Source organism: Oncorhynchus tshawytscha, linkage group LG19 (genome assembly GCF_018296145.1).
Source record: "Oncorhynchus tshawytscha isolate Ot180627B linkage group LG19, Otsh_v2.0, whole genome shotgun sequence".
In the NCBI taxonomy this organism is placed as follows: Eukaryota; Metazoa; Chordata; class Actinopteri; order Salmoniformes; family Salmonidae; genus Oncorhynchus; species Oncorhynchus tshawytscha.
In genome coordinates, this window is record NC_056447.1 from 52331859 (window position 1) to 52352458 (window position 20600).

The following is a 20600-nucleotide window of genomic DNA, read 5'->3' on the forward strand; positions in this document are numbered from 1 at the left end:
CTGTCTGTCTGTCTGTCTGTCTGTCTGTCTGTCTGTCTGTGTGTCTGTGTGTCTGTGTGTCTGTGTGTCTGTGTGTCTGTCTGTCTGTCTGTCTGTCTGTCTGTCTGTCTGTCTGTCTGTCTGTCTGTGTGTCTGTTTGTCTATGTGTCTGTTTGTCTATGTGTCTGTGTGTCTATGTGTCTGTGTGTCTGTGTGTCTGCGTGTGCGCGTCTCATCTCTACCCCTCTAGATTATAGTGGTGATGCAGTGCCACTCAAGGTTTCTAAATCGAGGCGGAGGTTTAGTGATTTCCTTAAAAAGTTACAGTGATCACTGCTGTGGTTTCTGTGGGTGTGCATACAGTATTCACCTGTATCTGTGTCGGTGCATGTGGGTGGGGAGAAGGAGAAGATAGAAGGAGGGGCTATAGGTGTCACACCCTGACCTGTTTCACCTGTCTTGTGCTTGTCTCCATCCTCCACCAGGTGTCTCCCATTTGTTCCCATTATCCCCTGTGTATTTATACAGTGTTTTCTGTTTGTCTGTTGCCAGTTCGTCTTGTCTCGTCAGGCCTACCAGCGCGATTTTTCCTACTCCTGCTTTTATCGTCCATGTTTTCTAGTCCTCGCGGTTCCAACCTTTTCTGCCTGCGTGCCCTGACCCTGAGCCCGCCTGCCATAACATTCTGCCTGCCCTGACCCTGAGCCTGCCTGTCTGCCTTCCTGAACCCATCTACCTCTGACCTGGTTTACGAACTTCTGCCTGTCCTCCACCTGCCCCATGTCTATTCATACATATCAGAGACTCGAACTACCTGCCTCCTGTGTCTGCATTTGGGTTTATAATAGTACCTCAGACACTACAGACGAGGAACAATAAGAAAGTAATTCTGCTTTGGAAGTTGATCAACTTGTGTAACCCCACTTTTGAGAAAACGGCCCTTGAATGTTTTGGTACACCTACAAAATCAGCATCGTTCACACCCTCTGAACACTAGAACCGCCTGTCCTTTCAGACTATAGGTACCCGCTAGATGCATCGCTGTCACGCCCTGACCTTAGTCATCTATGTTTTCTTTATTATTTGGTTAGGTCAGGGTGTGACATGGGTGGTGTGTTTGGTTTTTTGTATTGTTTAGGGTTTTTCCTGGTCTCGGGGTTTATATGTCTATGGTTGCCTAGATTGGTTCTCAATCAGAGGCAGTTGTTTATCGTTGTCTCTGATTGGGAACCATATTTAGGTAGCCATATTCCTTGGTTTATCTGTGGGTTATTGTCTATGTATTAGTTGCCTGTGTCAGCACCAGTGTTTATAGCGTTACGGTCGTTTGGTTTGTTTTGTTTGAGTGTTCAAGTGTTCTTTGTTAAATAAATAAGAGGAATGTAATTCTCATCACGCTGCGCCTTGGTCTCCTCGTTACAACGAAGGTGACCATATCAACCCGCAAGGAGCGAAAACTTAAGCACCAACGCTTGATAAATAGTGCAGAAACTATTGTAAAATATTAAATTGCATTAACAAATATTTGTGGAAATATATTCATGACAAGATAAAAAAATTTTTTTTGAAGAAGTCATTTGTTGATTGTTTTGGACACAATTGTGCCCTTATATTAGTGCCGTTACACATGAATCCATTTCGTGTTCTCTTTATGCTTCCGTTCCACAGTCAGCACACCACACAAATCAGTTGCACTGCAGACAGTTTTCATGGGCCTTGTTTTGTGTGTACCGGCCACAATTGTGGCATAATCTCTCTGAAGCGGTTGGATGGTATGGTCTCTCGGGAAAGAGTCCACTTATCTGACTGACATGACTCCCCATCCATGCTCTTTCCACCGTACGCCCCGCGGACATACAAGAGTGCAATAAATGCTTTGAGTTCATCCACAAACATGTCCCACCTACTGTTTCCTTTCCTGTGCACAGGGAGCAACAGTACAATCTCTGATGTGCTGCAACATCTGCATGTCACAAACTCTTCACTCTTTCTACCCACACTGTGCCATCCCTCGCAGACTCCTGTCTCACCGTGGCAGTTGAGATCACCGTCTCAGTTGGCTCTGTTCTGTTTTTTCTACGGTGAGGCTCAGGCATCGGAAGAATCAGCCAGGTCAATTTCAACCTCAATATCCAATCCTCCATCTGATTGCAACTCAACTAGATTCTGCAGCATTTGCAATGCTGTCAGTGCGTCCATTAGTTTGGTTTGGCTTGCCAATGCTGTCAGTGCGTCCATTAGTTTGGTTTGGCTTGCCAATGCTGTCAGTGCGTCCATTAGTTTGGTTTGGCTTGCCACTGCTGTCAGTGCATCCATTAGTTTGGTTTGGCTTGCCAATGCTGTCAGTGCGTCCATTAGTTTGGTTCGGCTTGCCAATGCTGTCAGTGCGTCCATTCGTTTGGTTCGGCTTGCCAATGCTGTCAGTGTGTCCATTAGTTTGGTTCAGCTTGCCAATGCTGTCAGTGCGTCCATTCGTTTGGTTCAGCTTGCCAATGCTGTCAGTGCGTCCATTAGTTTGGTTTGGCTTGCCAATGCTGTCAGTGCGTCCATTCGTTTGGTTCAGCTTGCCAATGCTGTCAGTGCGTCCATTCGTTTGGTTCAGCTTGCCAATGCTGTCAGTGCGTCCATTAGTTTGGTTCGCTTGTCAATGCTGTCAGTGCGTCCATTCGTTTGGTTCGGCTTGCCAATGCTGTCAGTGCGTCCATTCGTTTGGTTCAGCTTGCAATGCTGTCAGTGCGTCCATTAGTTTGGTTCGGCTTGCCAATGCTGTCAGTGCGTCCATTCGTTTGGTTCGGCTTGCCAATGCTGTCAGTGCGTCCATTAGTTTGGTTCATGCTGTCAGTTTTCGTTTGGTTCGGCTTGCCAATGCTGTCAGTGCGTCCATTCGTTTGGTTCGGCTTGCCAATGCTGTCAGTGCGTCCATTAGTTTGGTTCGTGCTGTCAGTGCGTCCATTCGTTTGGTTCAGCTTGCAATGCTGTCAGTGCGTCCATTAGTTTGGTTCGGCTTGCCAATGCTGTCAGTGCGTCCATTCGTTTGGTTCGGCTTGCCAATGCTGTCAGTGCGTCCATTAGTTTGGTTCGTTGCCAATGCTGTCAGTGCGTCCATTTGTTTGGTTTGGCTTGCCAATGCTGTCAGTGCGTCCATTCGTTTGGTTCAGCTTGCCAATGCTGTCAGTGCGTCCATTAGTTTGGTTTGGCTTGCCAATGCTGTCAGTGCGTCCATTCGTTTGGTTCAGCTTGCCAATGCTGTCAGTGCGTCCATTCGTTTGGTTCAGCTTGCCAATGCTGTCAGTGCGTCCATTAGTTTGGTTCGGCTTGTCAATGCTGTCAGTGCGTCCATTCGTTTGGTTCGGCTTGCCAATGCTGTCAGTGTCCATTCGTTTGGTTCAGCTTGCAATGCTGTCATTCCATTAGTTTGGTTCGGCTTGCCAATGCTGTCAGTGCGTCCATTCGTTTGGTTCTGTGCTGTCAGTGCGTCCATTAGTTTGGTTCGGCTTGCCAATGCTGTCAGTGCGTCCATTCGTTTGGTTCGGCTTGCCAATGCTGTCAGTGCGTCCATTCGTTTGGTTCGGCTTGCCAATGCTGTCAGTGCGTCCATTAGTTTGGTTCGGCTTGCCAATGCTGTCAGTGCGTCCATTAGTTTGGTTCGGCTTGCCAATGCTGTCAGTGCGTCCATTAGTTTGGTTCGGCTTGCCAATGCTGTCAGTGCGTCCATTAGTTTGGTTCGGCTTGCCAATGCTGTCAGTGCGTCCATTAGTTTGGTTCGGCTTGCCAATGCTGTCAGTGCGTCCATTTGTTTGGTTTGGCTTGCCAATGCTGTCATTTCGTTTGGTTCGGCTTGCCAATGCTGTCAGTACGTCCATTCGTTTGGTTCCAATGCTGTCAGTTTTCGGTTCAGCTTGCAATGCTGTCAGTGCGTCCATTAGTTTGGTTCGGCTTGCCAATGCTGTCAGTGCGTCCATTCGTTTGGTTCGGCTTGCCAATGCTGTCAGTGCGTCCATTAGTTTGGTTCGGCTTGCCAATGCTGTCAGTGCGTCCATTTGTTTGGTTTGGCTTGCCATTGCTGTCAGTGCGTCCATTCGTTTGGTTTGGCTTGCCAATGCTGTCAGTGCGTCCATTCGTTTGGTTCGGCTTGCCAATGCTGTCAGTACGTCCATTCGTTTGGTTCGGCTTGCCAATGCTGTCAGTATGTCCATTAGTTTGGTTCAATGCTGTCAGTACCCATTAGTTTGGTTCGTTTGCTGTCAGTACGTCCATTCGTTTGGTTCGGCTTGCCAATGCTGTCAGTATGTCCATTAGTTTGGTTCGGCTTGCCAATGCTGTCAGTACGTCCATTCGTTTGGTTCAGCTTGCCAATGCTGTCAGTACGTCCATTCGTTTGGTTCGGCTTGCCATTGCTGTCAGTGCCCATTCGTTTGGTTCGGCTTGCCAATGCTGTCAGTGCGTCCATTCGTTTGGTTCGGCTTGCCAATGCTGTCAGTGCGTCCATTAGTTTGGTTCGGCTTGCCAATGCTGTCAGTGCGTCCATTCGTTTGGTTCAGCTTGCCAATGCTGTCAGTGCGTCCATTCGTTTGGTTCGCCATTGTGAACAACAAACAGTGTACAGTGCCTTGGGAAAGTATTCAGACCCCTTGACTTTCCCCACGTTGTTACGTTACCTTATTCTGAAATGGATTGAATAAAATAAACAACTCCTCATCAATCTACACATAATACCCCATAAAGAAAAATTGAAAAAACTGTTTTTTGAAAATTGTTGAAAATTTACAAAACCATAATAACAGAAATACCTTATTTACGTAAGCATTCAGACCTTTTGCTATGCGACTCGACATTGATTTGACTCTCCCAGGGGACATGATATACCATGTCCAGCCTTTCATAATAAAATAATTAGACAGCCCACAACACCCACAATTCTTCATCATCTATTGTTCTAAATACAATCATCCTCTTCACCCTCATCATCATTCAGATCAATCAAATCAAATCCTTCTTCACCCTCCTCATCATTCAGATCAATCAAATTAAATCCTTCTTCACCCTCCTCATCATTCAGATCAATCACATGAAATCCCTCTTCACCCTCCTCATCATTCAGTTCAATCAAATGAAATCCTTCTTCACCCTCCTCATCATTCATTTCAATCAAATGAAATCCTTCTTCACCCTCCTCATCATTCAGTTCAATCAAATGAAATCCCTCTTCACCCTCCTCATCATTCAGTTCAATCAAATCAAATCCCTCTTCACCCTCCTCATCATTCAGTTCAATCAAATTAAATCCTTCTTCACCCTCCTCATCATTCAGTTCAATCAAATTAAATCCCTCTTCACCCTCCTCATCATTCAGTTCAATCAAATGAAATCCCTCTTCACCCTCCTCATCATTCAGCTCAATCAAATGAAATCCTTCTTCACCCTCCTCATGATTCAGTTCAGTGAAGTCACATGCACCATTAACAGTTTCTATCTGGTTTCTATCTCCCATTCATCCATTGACGACAGAAGAGCATATTTTATATTTTAAGTTCATTGTGTTACTAGTGTTTGCTTAGTAACCAGAACAATGTGCTGAATGCATGGACAGCACGGATATTATTGGATAAAGTTACATTTGTAAACGGAAGAATATGGTCTTTCTGATACTATATAGAAATCAAAATGTTTTACCTGCAGGAAGGAGGATTTGATAAAGCGATGCTCCTTTCCCTGCATCGCGCAATTACAAAAAGCACCCATCTCTTCATGTACAATTTGACAACTGATTGGCCTAATCTTGTCACTCATTAGATCATTGTAAATAAAATGGTCTATAGGCTAACTCGTATCATGTGTGAAATTAGTTCCGGTATAGTTTATGTGTAGTTTCAATGGGCCGACTGTGTAGGCTGACTGGCATCGTTTGTTTCCTGCTCATCCACTTAGATAGAGTAAAGGATATGTTTAGCGTTATTCTAAAAGGCCTACTGCAACCCTTTGCATATTTTAGTTTCCCCGTACAATACATTTTATTATTAGAGTTACAGTAAATAACACAGTCTCATAACAACCGATTTGGTAAAATGGTATAAACCCACAAGGAGAGCGGTCAAATGATTTGCTGCTGATAAATAAATAGGCATAACAAACTCATCATTACACTATTGTCTTTCTAAATTAAATCAACCTCTTCACCCTCCTTATTATTCAGTTAGGCCTAATTTAAATTCAATTGTGAAGTACGGTACACAATTATCACCCATTCATCCATTTGTCATTCATTTAGTGAGGAGAGAGAGATGCATTAGCACCTGGCTGGGTACCAATGTCCTACAGCACATTGTCTTGGTGGGTTAAATTGGGAATAGGTGGGAAAAAACACACAAAAAAACACACAAAAAAACACACAAAAAAACACACAAAAACACTCCAAATACATTTCTGTGTTAAAAATTCTGACAAATGAGAAAATACAAAACTTTTAGAAAAAGTTAGGGAAGGAGCAGGACATAGCTTAGCTGATTTTTTTCAATTTACAAAATCAAAGTAGTAAACAACCTGTCACGCCCTGACCTTAAAGATCCCTATTATTCTCTGTGTTTGGTTAGGTCAGGGTGTGGTTCCCAATCAGAGGCAGCTGTCTCTCGTTGTCTCTGATTGGGGATCATATATATAAGTGTTTTTTGAAAATAAAATCATGAACACTTTCCACGCTGCGCTTTGGTCCACTCCTTTCGACGAGAGCCGTTACACAACCAAAGATGTCAAGACTAAAAGTGGTAGCCTACAATAAGGAAAAACTCCAGAGCTGTGTTCAAATACCCATACTAACATACAATACATACATACTTACATACTTAATGAGTATATACTACATAATATTAGTTCATTGTAATATACTGTAAACAAACAGTACCCTTTCAGTTGAGCATACTAGCGTACGAGCGTACTTCGTACTTCGTACTGTTGCTACGCAACCTCTTGCTAGCTAGTTAGCATAACAAATTACTAGTTAGACATTTTATGACTTCGGGTGCGATCTTAAATTCAATCTGGAGTGCCAGAGTGCGCTCGTAAATTTACGAGCGCTCTTGGAGCGCACACTGGACGCTAGGGCCGAGGAGTAGGGATGATTTGAGCGTTCTGACCTTACAACAACAGCCAAGCACCCACGCTAACGTTTGCTAGCTTGCTAGCTACTTCCAGACACAAATTAGACCACTCTGACCCTTTGACTCACCCTAGCAGACCTGGTTAGGCAGTTTTCATGTTATCCAGAACATTGGTGACTGTAACTGCGCTACTGACGTTTGCTGACATCGGCCATATTCAACGAGTGTTGAGCGCTCGTAAATTCATTATTCTGCGTTCTGGTACACTCAGACGAAAATGCTCTGAAGTTGGAGTAGATAGCCAGAGCGAATTTATGAAAAGCAGCCTAATGTCCATTGAGAACACATAATGAATATACCATTTAACTAAACTAAGAATGACGGGAATAATCAAGTCAAAAAACGTTGGGTAGTTAGTTAGATAGCTTATAGTTAATATACTGGCAAGTTTGATGTATAAGTAGCCAACTAACGTTAGGTAGCTAGCTAACATACCGGTACATACTGCTGTAATGATACGCTATCTGGTTCGTAAGGACAGCGTAGCTAACAAATTGTCAGGCAACATAACGTGTGCGGTAACTTATTTGAAAAGTCATTACTTTATGACATTGCTCAACATTTTCTTAACATTTGTCAAAATTAGTTAAAGTAATGAATTTGTCTCCGCTCTCGTTGGACTTCGGCTGCATATTTTCCGCCATTTTCTTCAAATCTGAAAATGATGTGAAGCCACTCCCTCTTCCTGAAGAATTGCATTATGGGCCCTAAAGTACAGAAATAGTGTCCTCGGCGTGTATACTTCATATTTTGTCGCATTTACTACGACTTCCGGGAACATTTGGCATACTAACTATATCCATACTATGACCAATTCACATCACAAATAGTACTGTTAGTGAGGTTAGTGTGAGTATTCGAACACAGATCTGGTAAAAATACACTTCATCCAACCCCTTGGCCTATATCCTAATCTGACTTTGGTGCAGGTCATGTTGTTTTTCACATTACCGTCTCTGGTAAACACTCACTATAGCAAATAAAATCAATGTTTGCCAAATACACAGGATACAAAAGGTGTAAACAGTACAGTGAAATGGTTACTGGCATAAAAGCAATATCAAAAATAGAACGTGTCAAGACAAAAAATATTTGATATATATATTTTATTACTATTAGATTATGCTTGTCCAGACACATTTGTCTAAATGGATGGGTCATGTGAATGATGCTATAACCACCCCCTAGCCACTTCTAGCTAAGTGGATGGGTCACTATTGTCTAGACATGTTCATGAAATACAATAGATGGCCGTAATAAACTACAGACACACCTGGCTAACTTGATGGGTCATGTAGTAATCTGGCGAAGGGGAGTCTTTTGTTTAGACATGTAGCTAGCTAATTGCTACTATGCAAATAACCACTTCACTGTATCGTTTACACCTTCAGTGTCCTGTGCATGTGACAAATAAACTTCATATTTTAATGTTTTAATATTTATTTTAATGTGTCTCACATGTGAATCCTTAAAGAGATGGGTGGGGCTTAAGAGGGTGTGAAAGATGCTGAATGGGTGTAGACAATGAACAGCTCTCCAGGAGGTGTACCAAAACATTCAAAGGCCATTTTCTCAAAAGTGGGATTACAAGTTGATCAACTTTCAAAGCATAATTACTTTTCCATTGTTCCTCATTTGTAGTGTATGATGTACTATTATCTAGCTCTGAGTCTCTACTCTACTCTACTTTATCCAATGTAAAAAACACAATTTCAAATTTTGCTACATCGGACCGAAGTGGTGGAAGCCTAGAGTGGTGGAAGCCTAGAAAGACAAGACATTGGGACTACCTCCCCAAAGTGCACTACTTTTGACTAGGCCCCAATAGGGCTCTGGTCAAAAAACATGGTGTTATTTGGGACATCCTCCCAGACATCACGGAGGCTTCCATTTCAGCAGCCTATAACAACAGTAGTTAACAGTGAACACTGAAAGAGGCACTTCAGCTCTACACAATTTACAGTGGAGACTACCGAACACTTATAAAGAGGCAGAGGGATCACCACAGACACAGAGGTCCAACCATCATTCAGAATGTGTGTCTGTGTAACGAGATAATGGCAGGGAGAGCAAGAGAGGAATGAAGGAGACGAGACCATCTTGGTTGATATTAAAACTCTGAATCACAACACTAGTGAAAAATACTTGGCCAAAGGGCCCCCCCCCCTCCTCCTCTTCCTCACACCAGCCAGTCCATTCTGCAGAGGCTGCGAGTCCCTTTGCAGGGGAACAAGGATCTTAATGTGGTGGTGGATGGACAGACTCCTCTCCAGTCTCCACCAATGCCGCCCTGTTGTCTCTAAATAACCTTCAGATACTCAGATTAGGATGATTCTGTTATGTTTTTAACCCACGTAAAAAATACATCAGCTTTTTTTGTGAGCGAGACTCACGCCTATTTCACAACTACACGAAGCCCACCTCCTAGCACCACCTACCCCTTTCCACCAGAAGTCTTTGCTGTGCTGTGTCAGTACTGAGAGTTACTGGGCACGCCTTTACCTTTACCCCACGACACACACCTCTCCCTCCACCTCCTACACACACCTCTCCCTCCACCTCCTACACACACCTCTCCCTCCACCTCCTACACACCTCTCCCTCCACCTCCTACACACACCTCTCCCTCCACCTCCTACACACACCTCTCCCTCCACCTCCTACACACACCTCTCCCCTCCACCTCCTCCACACACACCTCTCCCTCCACCTCCTACACACCTCTCCCTCCACCTCCTACACACACCTCTCCCTCCACCTCCTACACACACCTCTCCCTCCACCTCCTACACACACCTCTCCCTCCACCTCCTACACACACCTCTCCCTCCACCTCCTACACACACCTCTCCCTCCACCTCCTACACACCTCTCCCTCCACCTCCTACACACACCTCTCCCTCCACCCCTCTCCCTCCACCTCCTACACACCTCTCCCTCCACCTCCTACACACACCTCTCCCTCCACCTCCTACACACACCTCTCCCTCCACCTCCTACACACACCTCTCCCTCCACCTCCTACACACACCTCTCCCTCCACCTCCTACACACCTCTCCCTCCACCTCCTACACACACCTCTCCCTCCACCTCCTACACACCTCTCCCTCCACCTCCTACACACACCTCTCCCTCCACCTCCTACACACCTCTCCCTCCACCCCCTACACACACCTCTCCCTCCACCTCCTACACACACTCTCCCTCCACCTCCTACACACACCTCTCCCTCCACCCCCTACACACACCTCTCCCTCCACCCCCTACACACACCTCTCCCTCCACCCCCTACACACACCTCTCCCTCCACCCCCTACACACACCTCTCCATCCACCACCTCCTCCACCCCCTACACACCTCTCCCTCCACCCCTACACACACCTCTCCCTCCACCCCCTACACACACCTCACCTCTCCTCTCCCCCCCTTCCCCTCCACCCCTACACACACCTCTCCCTCCACCCCCTACACACACACACACCTCCCTCCACCCCCTACACACACACATCTCTCCCTCCACCCCCTACTCACACACACCTCTCCCTCCACCCCCTACACACACACCTCTCCCTCCACCCCCTAGACACACACACCTCTCCCTCCACCACCTACACACACACCTCTCCCTCCACCCCCTACACACACACACCTCTCCCTCCACCACCTACACACACACCTCTCCCTCCACCCCCTACACACAGCTCTCCATCCACCCCTCCCAACACCCCCCCACACCTCTCCCTCCACACACCCCCCTCCACACACCTCTCCCTCCACACACCTCTCCCTCCACACACCTCTCCCTCCACCCCCTACACACACCTCTCCCTCCACCCCTACACACCCCCTCCCTCCACACACCTCTCCTTCCACCCCCTACACACACACCCCTCCCTCCACACACCTCTCCTTCCACCCCCTAAACACACACCTCTCCTTCCACCCCTACACACACACACACCTCTCCTTCCACCCCTACACACACACACACACCTCGCCCTCCATCCCCCGACCCACACCTCTCCATCCACTCCCTACACACACCCCTCCCTCCACCCCCTACACACACCTCTCCATCCACTCCCTACACACACCTCTCCCTCCACCCCCTACACACACCTCTCCCTCCACCCCCTACACACACCCCTCCCTCCACACACCTCTCCTTCCACCCCTACACACACACACACCCCTCCCTCCACACACCTCTCCTTCCACCCCTAAACACACACCTCTCCTTCCACCCCTACACACACACACACCTCTCCTTCCACCCCTACACACACACACACACCTCGCCCTCCATCCCCCGACCCACACCTCTCCATCCACTCCCTACACACACACACACACCTCCCTCCACACACCTCTTCAGACTTCATTACCCGGGTTGGCTGCTGTGTTCCCCTGTAGTCCTCCCTCTCACCCATAGCTTCTGGATGCAATGAAGCTGTGTGAATGATTACACAGATGTAGTGCGAGTGGGAAGTGGATGACGTTAGTGCCTGCTACAGCGCGCAGGGAGCACACATACTAGTGTACAGATTTATTTTTGTTCAACTATGCTTGTGTGCAGCAAGCCGCTGCCATAGCATGACCTCATAGGTTAAAGTAGGTAAAAACAAAAGACCTCCGCAAAACCTTACTGCCCCTCAATTGGCTGTGAGTGCATAGGGAGAGTAGGCTTGAATGTAACACAGGTCAAATGTAGGGTAGCTTGGGGTAAAACGCCTACCTCAAACATCATATTTTTGGGGAGTGACTTAAATTGTGATGCGACAGATGTCATTTTTTTTGTTGAGCAAGAGTAGTGGCAACCAGGGAAAATGTTGGGAGTGGGGTGTGGGAGAATTGTGACGAAGTGGTTGCTGTAAGAACTACAGGCAGGGGGCGTGTTACCCCGAGTTACACTAATAGGTAGGCCTACCTTTCTCGGTTGGGCTGCAGGTGATCATGCTTGTTTCTAATAGCAGACCTGATAATATGGACCATGCAGAGGCTATACGCACGTTCCTAAATATAAAAATAGTGTCACCAAATGGTTTTACCAATATGTTACATCAAATCAAATAAAATGTTATTCGTCACATACACATGGTTAGCAGATGTTAATGCGAGTGTAGTGAAATGCTTGTGCTTCTAGTTCCGACAATACAGTAATAACCAACAATTAATCTAGCTAACAATTCCAAAACTACTACCTTATAGACACAAATGTAAGGGGATAAAGAATATGTACATAAAGATATATGAATGAGTGATGGTACAGAGCGGCATAGGCAAGATACAGTAGATGGTATTGAGTACAGTATATACATATGAGATGAGTATGTAAACAAAGTGGCATAGTTAAAGTGGCTAGTGATACATGTATTACATAAGGATGCAGTCGATGATATAGAGTACAGTATATACATATACATACGAGATTAATAATGTAGGGTATGTAAACATTATATTAGGTAGCATTGTTTAAAGTGGCTAGTGATATATTTTACATAATTTCCCATTCATTCTCATTATTAAAGTGGCTGGAGTTGAGTTAGTGTGTTGGCAGCAGCCACTCAATGTTAGTGGTGGCTGTTTAACAGTCTGATGGCCTTGAGATAGAAGCTGTTTTTCAGTCTCTCGGTCCTAGCTTTGATGCACCTGTACTGACCTCGCCTTCTGGATGATAGCGGGGTGAACAGGCAGTGGCTCGGGTGGTTGTTGTCCTTGATGATCTTTATGGCCTTCCTGTGACATCGGGTGGTGTAGGTGTCCTGGAGGGCAGGTAGTTTGCCCCCGGTGATGCGTTGTGCAGACCTCACTACCCTCTGGAGAGCCTTACGGTTGTGGGCGGAGCAGTTGCCGTATCAGGCGGTGATACAGCCCGATAGGATGCTCTCGATTGTGCATCTGTAGAAGTTTGTGAGTGCTTTTGGTGACAAGCCAAATTTCTTCAGCCTCCTGAGGTTGAAGAGGCGCTGCTGCGCCTTCTTCACGATGCTGACTGTGTGGGTGGACCAATTCAGTTTGTCTGAGATGTGTACGCCGAGGAAACTTAAAACTTACTACCCTCTCCACTACTGTTCCATCGATGTGGATAGGGGGGTGTTCCCTCTGCTGTTTCCTGAAGTCCACAATCATCTCCTTAGTTTTGTTGACGTTGAGTGTTAGGTTATGTTCCTGACACCACACTCCGAGGGCCCTCACCTCCTCCCTGTAGGCCGTCTCGTCGTTGTTGATAATCAAGCCTAACACTGTTGTGTCGTCCGCAAACTTAATGATTGAGTTGGAGGCGTGCGTGGCCACACAGTCGTGGGTGAACAGGGAGTACAGGAGAGGGCTCAGAACGCACCCTTGTGGGGCCCCAGTGTTGAGGATCAGCGGGGTGGAAATGTTGTTGCCTACCCTCACCACCTGGGTGCGGCCCATCAGGAAGTCCAGTACCCAGTTGCACAGGGCGGGGTCGAGACCCAGGGTCTCGAGCTTGATGACGAGCTTGGAGGGCACTATGGTGTTAAATGCCGAGCTGTAGTCGATGAACAGCATTCTCACATAGGTATTCCTCTTGTCCAGATGGGTTAGGGCAGTGTGCAGTGTGGTTGAGATTGCATCGTCTGTGGACCTATTTGGGCGGTAAGCAAATTGGAGTGGGGCAGGGTGTCAGGTAGGGTGGAGGTGATATGGTCCTTGACTAGTCTCTCAAAGCACTTCATGATGACGGAAGTGAGTGCTACGGGGCGGTAGTCGTTTAGCTCAGTTACCTTAGCTTTCTTGGGAACAGGAACAATGGTGGCCCTCTTGAAGCATGTGGGAACAACAGACTGGGATAGAGATTGATTGAATATGTCCGTAAACACACCAGCCAGCTGGTCCGCGCATGCTCTGAGGGCTCGGCTGGGGATGCCGTCTGGGCCTGCAGCCTTGCGAGGGTTAACACGTTTAAATGTTTTCCTCACGTCGGCTGCAGTGAAGGAGAGTCTGCATGTTTTGGTTGCGGGCCGTGTCAGTGGCACTGTATTGTCCTCAAAGCGGGCAAAAAAGTTATTTAGTCTGCCTGGGAGCAAGACATCCTGGTCCGTGACGGTGCTGGTTTTCTTTTTGTAATCCGTGATTGACTGTAGACCCTGCCACATACCTCTTGTGTCTGAGCCGTTGAATTGAGATTCTACTTTGTCTCTATACTGACGCTTAGCTTGTTTGATTGCCTTGCGGAGGGAATAGCTACACTGTTTGTATTCGGTCATGTTTCCGGTCACCTTGTCCTGATTAAAAGCAGTGGTTCGCGCTTTCAGTTTCACGCGAATGCTGCCATCAATCCACGGTTTCTGGTTTGGGAATGTTTTAATCGTTGCCATGGGAACGACATCCTCAACGCACGTTCTAATGAACTCGCTCACCGAATCAGCGTATTCGTCAATGTTGTTGTTTGATGCAATACGAAACATATCCCAGTCCACGTGATGGAAAACCAGTCTTGGAGCATGGAATCAGATTGGTCGGACCAGCGTTGAACAGACCTCAGTGCGGGAGCTTCTTGTTTTAGTTTCTGTCTGTAGGCAGGGATCAACAAAATGGAGTCGTGGTCAGCTTTTCCGAAAGTCGGGCGGGGCAGGGCCTTATATGTGATGATAAAATGATCCAAGGTCTTTCCAAAAATATGCTGAAAAATTTAGGGAGGCTTGTTTTCAGATTACTTCATAAAAATAAAAAAAATGCAGCCTCCGGGGGACCCAGTTTGCAGAGAGTTAAATAACTTCCTCCCATGCAACCTTTTACCCCACTGCTAAACATTATTCCAGAGCAAACACTGAAATGTAACAATTCCAACAACAAAGGCTGTTTAGACTGCGCATCTTGTACATCAAGTTATTGTTTGCCTCGTTGTTCAAGTGGTTTGCAAGTGATGTCCATTTTTCTAATGATTGTCAATTTGTTTGGATCTTCTTTTTCAATGTGCTCGTCTCTCTCTCTCTGTCCTGTGTAACCATTTGCAATGCATCCGTTATGCAGGCATACCGAGTGCCCTTGTCTCCACTCCTTGCAGAGCAGGCTATCGCATATAGAACCAAAGAACGCTTCAATAGAACACATTTTGGATTGGTTGTCAAATGTTTTAGTGTCGGGAGGGACGGGGGACGGGGGAATTGCTCTGAAAGTGATCCAAATGATAACTCGTTATCAACTCTTTTTGTACTTATCGTTGTAGCGTCAATGCTGTTGTTCACATATATATATATTTTTTTTTTGGTGTGTTAAAAGTTTATCGTCCTCGGTCTGGACGGCCCTTAAAACCCTCACATTTTTCTCCATGGTGTTGTTCTCTTTCCCATCATTCTGAGTGAATGCATAGGCCTCTCTCAAGAGTTAAATTCATGTTACTGTGCAACCAGAAACTGTACAGCGGAGCAAATTTGAAGAACAAGATTTAACGGAGTAAGAACACACATACGCACGCACGCACGCACGCACGCACGCACACACACACACACACACACACACACACACACACACTCCTTGAGTGTGGCTAGGTCCAGATCCCTGTGCCAGCCAGACCCCAGCACTGCCTAGAAAACCCACAAACCTCACACACTAAAGACAGAAGGCAGGCAGCAGCACTTAAATGATAGAGCAATTTATGATTCAAATAGTCATAGGTTTTTGTAAACCATATATTAACAAAAACAAGTCACAGTCAAGCATAAGGACAAAGTCATGTAGTGGGGCACACTCCTTTGCAGTAAATCTATTTTTGACTAAATATTGATGACACATTCTGGCCAAGACACCCACCACACATGACCATTAGGAAGGAACCAAAAAAATGATGGCTCAAGTAGTGCCCTGAGAACTGAAAATGATGGCTCAAGTAGTGCCCTGAGAACTGGAAATGATGGCTCAAGTAGTGCCCTGAGAACTGGAAATGATGGCTCAAGTAGTGCCCTGAGAACTGGAAATGATGGCTCAAGTAGTGCCCTGAGAACTGAAAATGATGGCTCAAGTAGTGCCCTGAGAACTGGAAATGATGGCTCAAGTAGTGCCCTGAGAACTGGAAATGATGGCTCAAGTAGTGCCCTGAGAACTGGAAATGGTGGCTCAAGTAGTGCCCTGAGAACTGGAAATGGTGGCTCAAGTAGTGCCCTGAGAACTGGAAATGGTGATTCTTGTGCACTTTGATCCACTTTGTTACTGATCTATTTTTAGAGATTGCGTAGTCAGCACACCAAGGATATTTTTTAAATGAAGAGCAAATGTGAGAGAACAGATATGTGCAAAAAATATGTTGTCGACTTTGTCCTGAGAGGGAGGGCAAGAAATTATTGGTGTGAGAAAGAAAGAAAGAAAGAAAGAAAGAAAGAAAGAAAGAAAGAAAGAAAGAAAGAAAGAAAGAAAGAGAGAAAGAAAGAGAGAAAGAAAGAGAGAGAGAGAGAAAGAGAGTTAGAGAGATAGATAGAAAAGAAAGCTAGAGAAAGTGAGAGAGAGAGAGATAGAAAGAGAGAGAGATAGAGAGACAGAGAAAGAGAAGTAGAGAGATAGAGAAAGAGAGTTAGAGAAAGAGAGAGAGATAGAAAGAGAGAGAGAGGCCATGGTATTAGAGTAGACCTTGTCTAGATCACTGCAGTGACACATAGAGAGAGAGAGTGGGTGGACAACTAAAGCTGCAATTATGGCCTAAGTGACTGTGAATAACAGACCAACCCTTTTATAGATTCCTTCATCTTCCCGCATTTCACTGAGAAAAACACAAGACATTAGGATTTGGAATGCAGTCTGTAAAAACACACAATAACTTGCCAATGCAATATAATGCAAACAATATGTAAAGCAGCAACAGTCACACCCTTTCACCAATGGACTAAACACATTTTGCAACTGACATCAAGAGTTGAACAACATTCAACACACATCCACAGAGCAAAAACTCTATGCCAACAAAGATAACAGGTTTTCCAACCTAATTTTGGGTTTGGGGTGGATTCCTACGTCCACCTTTTCATATTCTTACCTGGAGCCTTTGAACAACAGGACATTTGTTTAACCATTTTTTAAATAGTGGTTAGCCTACTTGAACAAATAATTCAAAAGAGTGGTGTCTGTACACTCTGTCAGTACACAGTCAAAGACACCGTTTCTGCTACATCAGTATCAAATCCAATACACAGAACTAAACCTACCCCAAGCACCATAATGCAAAGAAAACCCCCTGAGATTAGATCCAAGGACCAAGCAGAGGAACATCGACCACACACATTGATATAATAAGGAATGATCCCCCTTACAGTTCTTTAAAATCCTGTTTGTTTATGTCGTTTTTTTTCTCACTATTGACCCAATCATTTAGGCTGTACGACTTTTGGATTCATTTCAAATGGGTGAAAATGACCCGCAACATCCACACCTCTGTTATATTACACGCTGTTTATAAACTCGCATTATAGAACGTTCGTTACTATCCTACATCATTCCTATCAAATGAGAACATACTACAGCGCCATTAATAGCCGTATCAGCATTGCAAAGCGACACAGTCACCATCAATAACTTGCTATAGTAATGTGTAGCTGTATCTACTTACAATGAAAAGCTTCCACGAGAAGATTCAGGCAGGTGCCTCAATAACAGCGACAGTCAGTAGTTTATCTATTAGCGGAGAGGAATCTTGTACAGTTTATCCAGATGAGGAGCGGATTAGCGGAACATCAGTTTGGTCCGGGAGCAGCGAACCAGCCGTGTAGAATAGAGTTCACCGAACGAATAGAACTAATGGAATGAGAGTCCGTCGCTTTGAAGTACGCTCCGGTGGCAGAGAGCTCGCGAGGAAATGAAGCGTCCAGCTGTCAGGCTGCCTCGAGCCTTGCTTCCTGTCTGTCCGCGTGCCGTGTGGCTGCAGCCTGGAGTTTAAATGTTGCTGTAACCGGAGGAGGCTCCGACAGGGCTCTAGTCTAACTACAGTGGCCAGCTCTCTCTCTCTCTCTCTCTCTCTGTCTCTCTCTCTCTCTGTGTCTCTCTCTCTCTCTCTGTGTGTCTCTCTCTCTCTGTGTCTCTCTCTATCTCTGTGTCTCTCTCTGTGTATCTCTCTCTCTCTGTGTGTATCTCTCTCTCTCTGTGTGTATCTCTCTCTGTGTGTATTTCTCTCTCTCTGTGTCTATCTCTCTCTCTCTCTCTCTCTCAGCACAATTCCAAACAAAGGGAAGACAGAGAGAGGAGACAAAGGAAATAGTTACTATAGAAGGAGAGGGACCATGGTGCATGTATTGTGTGTGTGCTGGAGGCAGAGGGGGGAAAAGGGATTCACAACATGCAGTAATTAAAGGTATTTTATTAAGATCCTCATAATAAAAAGAAAAAAGGTATTTAACTAGGCAAGTCAGTTAAGGACAAATTCTTATTTACAATGAGGGGCCAATTGCACACAGCCCTATGGGACTCCCAATCACAGCCAGATGTGATGCAGCTTGGATTCAAACCAGGGACTGCAGTGACACCTCTTGCACTGAAATACAGTGCCTTAGAACCAATGCGCCACTCAGGAGACCACTAGCAGTTGCAAAAGCAGCAGCTACTCTTCCTGGGCTCCACACAAAACATGACAGCACAGAACATTAACAGAGAAGAAAAGCTCCAGAACAAAACAATACAAATATAAGTACTGTTCCGACTCGATACTGAGTGGGAAAAACTGATATTCAAGTCCTATATTTATCATTTACATTTTAATTCAATACATTTACATTCAGAAGCATTGATCAGTACAAACAAACTAAATATTTAGGTCAATTAGGGGTATGACCCTCCTATTACTGAATGCATTCAACCCAACCCGTCTGAATCAGAGGTGCGGGAGGCTGCGACTTTCACATCATCAGCACGCGGGGAGCAGCTGTTGGGTGTTAACTGCCTAGCTCAAGGGAGAATTGAACCAGCGACTGTTCGGTCACTGGCCCAACACTCTTAACCACTAGGCTACCTTCCACACAGGGCAGAGTATAACCTTCCACACAGGGCAGAGTATAACCTTCCACACAGGAGCAGAGTATAACCTTCCACACAGGGCAGAGTATAACCTTCCACACAGGGCAGAGTATAACCTTCCACACAGGGCAGAATATAACCTTCCACACAGGGCAGAGTATAACCTTCCACACAGGGCAGAATATAACCTTCCACACAGGGCAGAGTATAACCTTCCACACAGGGCAGAGTATAACCTTCCACACAGGGCAGAGTATAACCTTCCACACAGGGCAGAGTATAACCTTCCACACAGGGCAGAGTATAACCTTCCACACAGGGCAGAGTATAACCTTCCACACAGGGCAGAGTATAACCTTCCACACAGGGCAGAGTATAACCTTCCACACAGGGCAGAGTATAACCTTCCACACAGGGCAGAGTATAACCTTCCACACAGGGCAGAGTATAACCTTCCACACAGGGCAGGGGGCAGAGTATAACCTTCCACACAGGGCAGAGTATAACCTTCCACACAGGGCAGAGTATAACCTTCCACACAGGGCAGAATATAACCTTCCACACAGGGCAGAGTATAACCTTCCACACAGGGCAGAGTATAACCTTCCACACAGGGCAGAGTATAACCTTCCACACAGGGCAGAGTATAACCTTCCACACAGGGCAGAGTATAACCTTCCTCACAGGGCAGAGTATAACCTTCCACACAGGGCAGAATATAACTTTCCACACAGGGCAGAGTATAACCTTCCACACAGGGCAGAATATAACCTTCCACACAGGGCAGAGTATAACCTTCCACACAGGGCAGAGTATAACCTTCCACACAGGGCAGAGTATAACCTTCTTATTCTCTTTAGAATAAAAAAGCGTGCCCTTCTGCATGTGACGATCAGCCGCTCCCCAGTGATGGCTCGTGGTCACACCAGGGGAAAGTGAGCAGGATAGATGAGGCAGGTGGTAACAGAACGTTAATAGGTGTGTTAATGGTACGTTAAGTGTGATCTTCACTCCTGAAATTGTATCAGGATTATCTCAATAAAAAAAAAACATGTGGATGAGAAATCTTGTCACAGTACTACAAAACATTTAGCATTGACAGATACTATTTAGAATGTTTATACTGATGTTAAATGGGATTTAAAACAAGCCCAGTAAAAGGTGGTTTCAAAACTTCTGACTGAATAACTAAAACATTCAACCAGATTATCCTCCCTCCCTTCTTCAAAGTGAACCAGCCAGGGACCGGATGTATAGGATCCACCCAGTTGATAAATAACAGCAAGGACGTTCTCTCGCTCTGACTGTGTTCTCCAATGGGTTTTAGGATGAAATAGCCTGTAACCAGCCTAAGAAAGAAAAGACAAGTCACTATAAGAAGTATCTTCAGCAGGGGGCCTTGAGGCTATTGAAGACAACTGAAGAGCCAATAGCCTGGACAATGACCTCCACTAGAAATGACAAATCCACTACAGACCAATCAGCTAACAGCTCCTCCACTCTTTCT

The 20600-nt window shown here is 45.7% G+C and overlaps 1 protein-coding gene across 5 annotated transcripts in view; it reads right to left on the reverse strand.

Annotated features, from left to right (window-relative positions):
* LOC112235816 (pleckstrin homology domain-containing family A member 5) overlaps positions 1-20600 on the reverse strand; it is a 264064-nt gene that overhangs the window by 141852 nt on the left and 101612 nt on the right. The window contains exon 1 of one of the 5 annotated variants that reach the window (XM_042301854.1): positions 17697-18140. The exons of the other annotated variants lie outside the window; for them this stretch is intronic. The gene's annotated coding sequence lies outside the window, so the exon portion shown is untranslated. Of the gene's footprint in view, positions 1-17696; positions 18141-20600 lie in introns of those variants that run through there. 5 annotated transcript variants of the gene reach the window in all.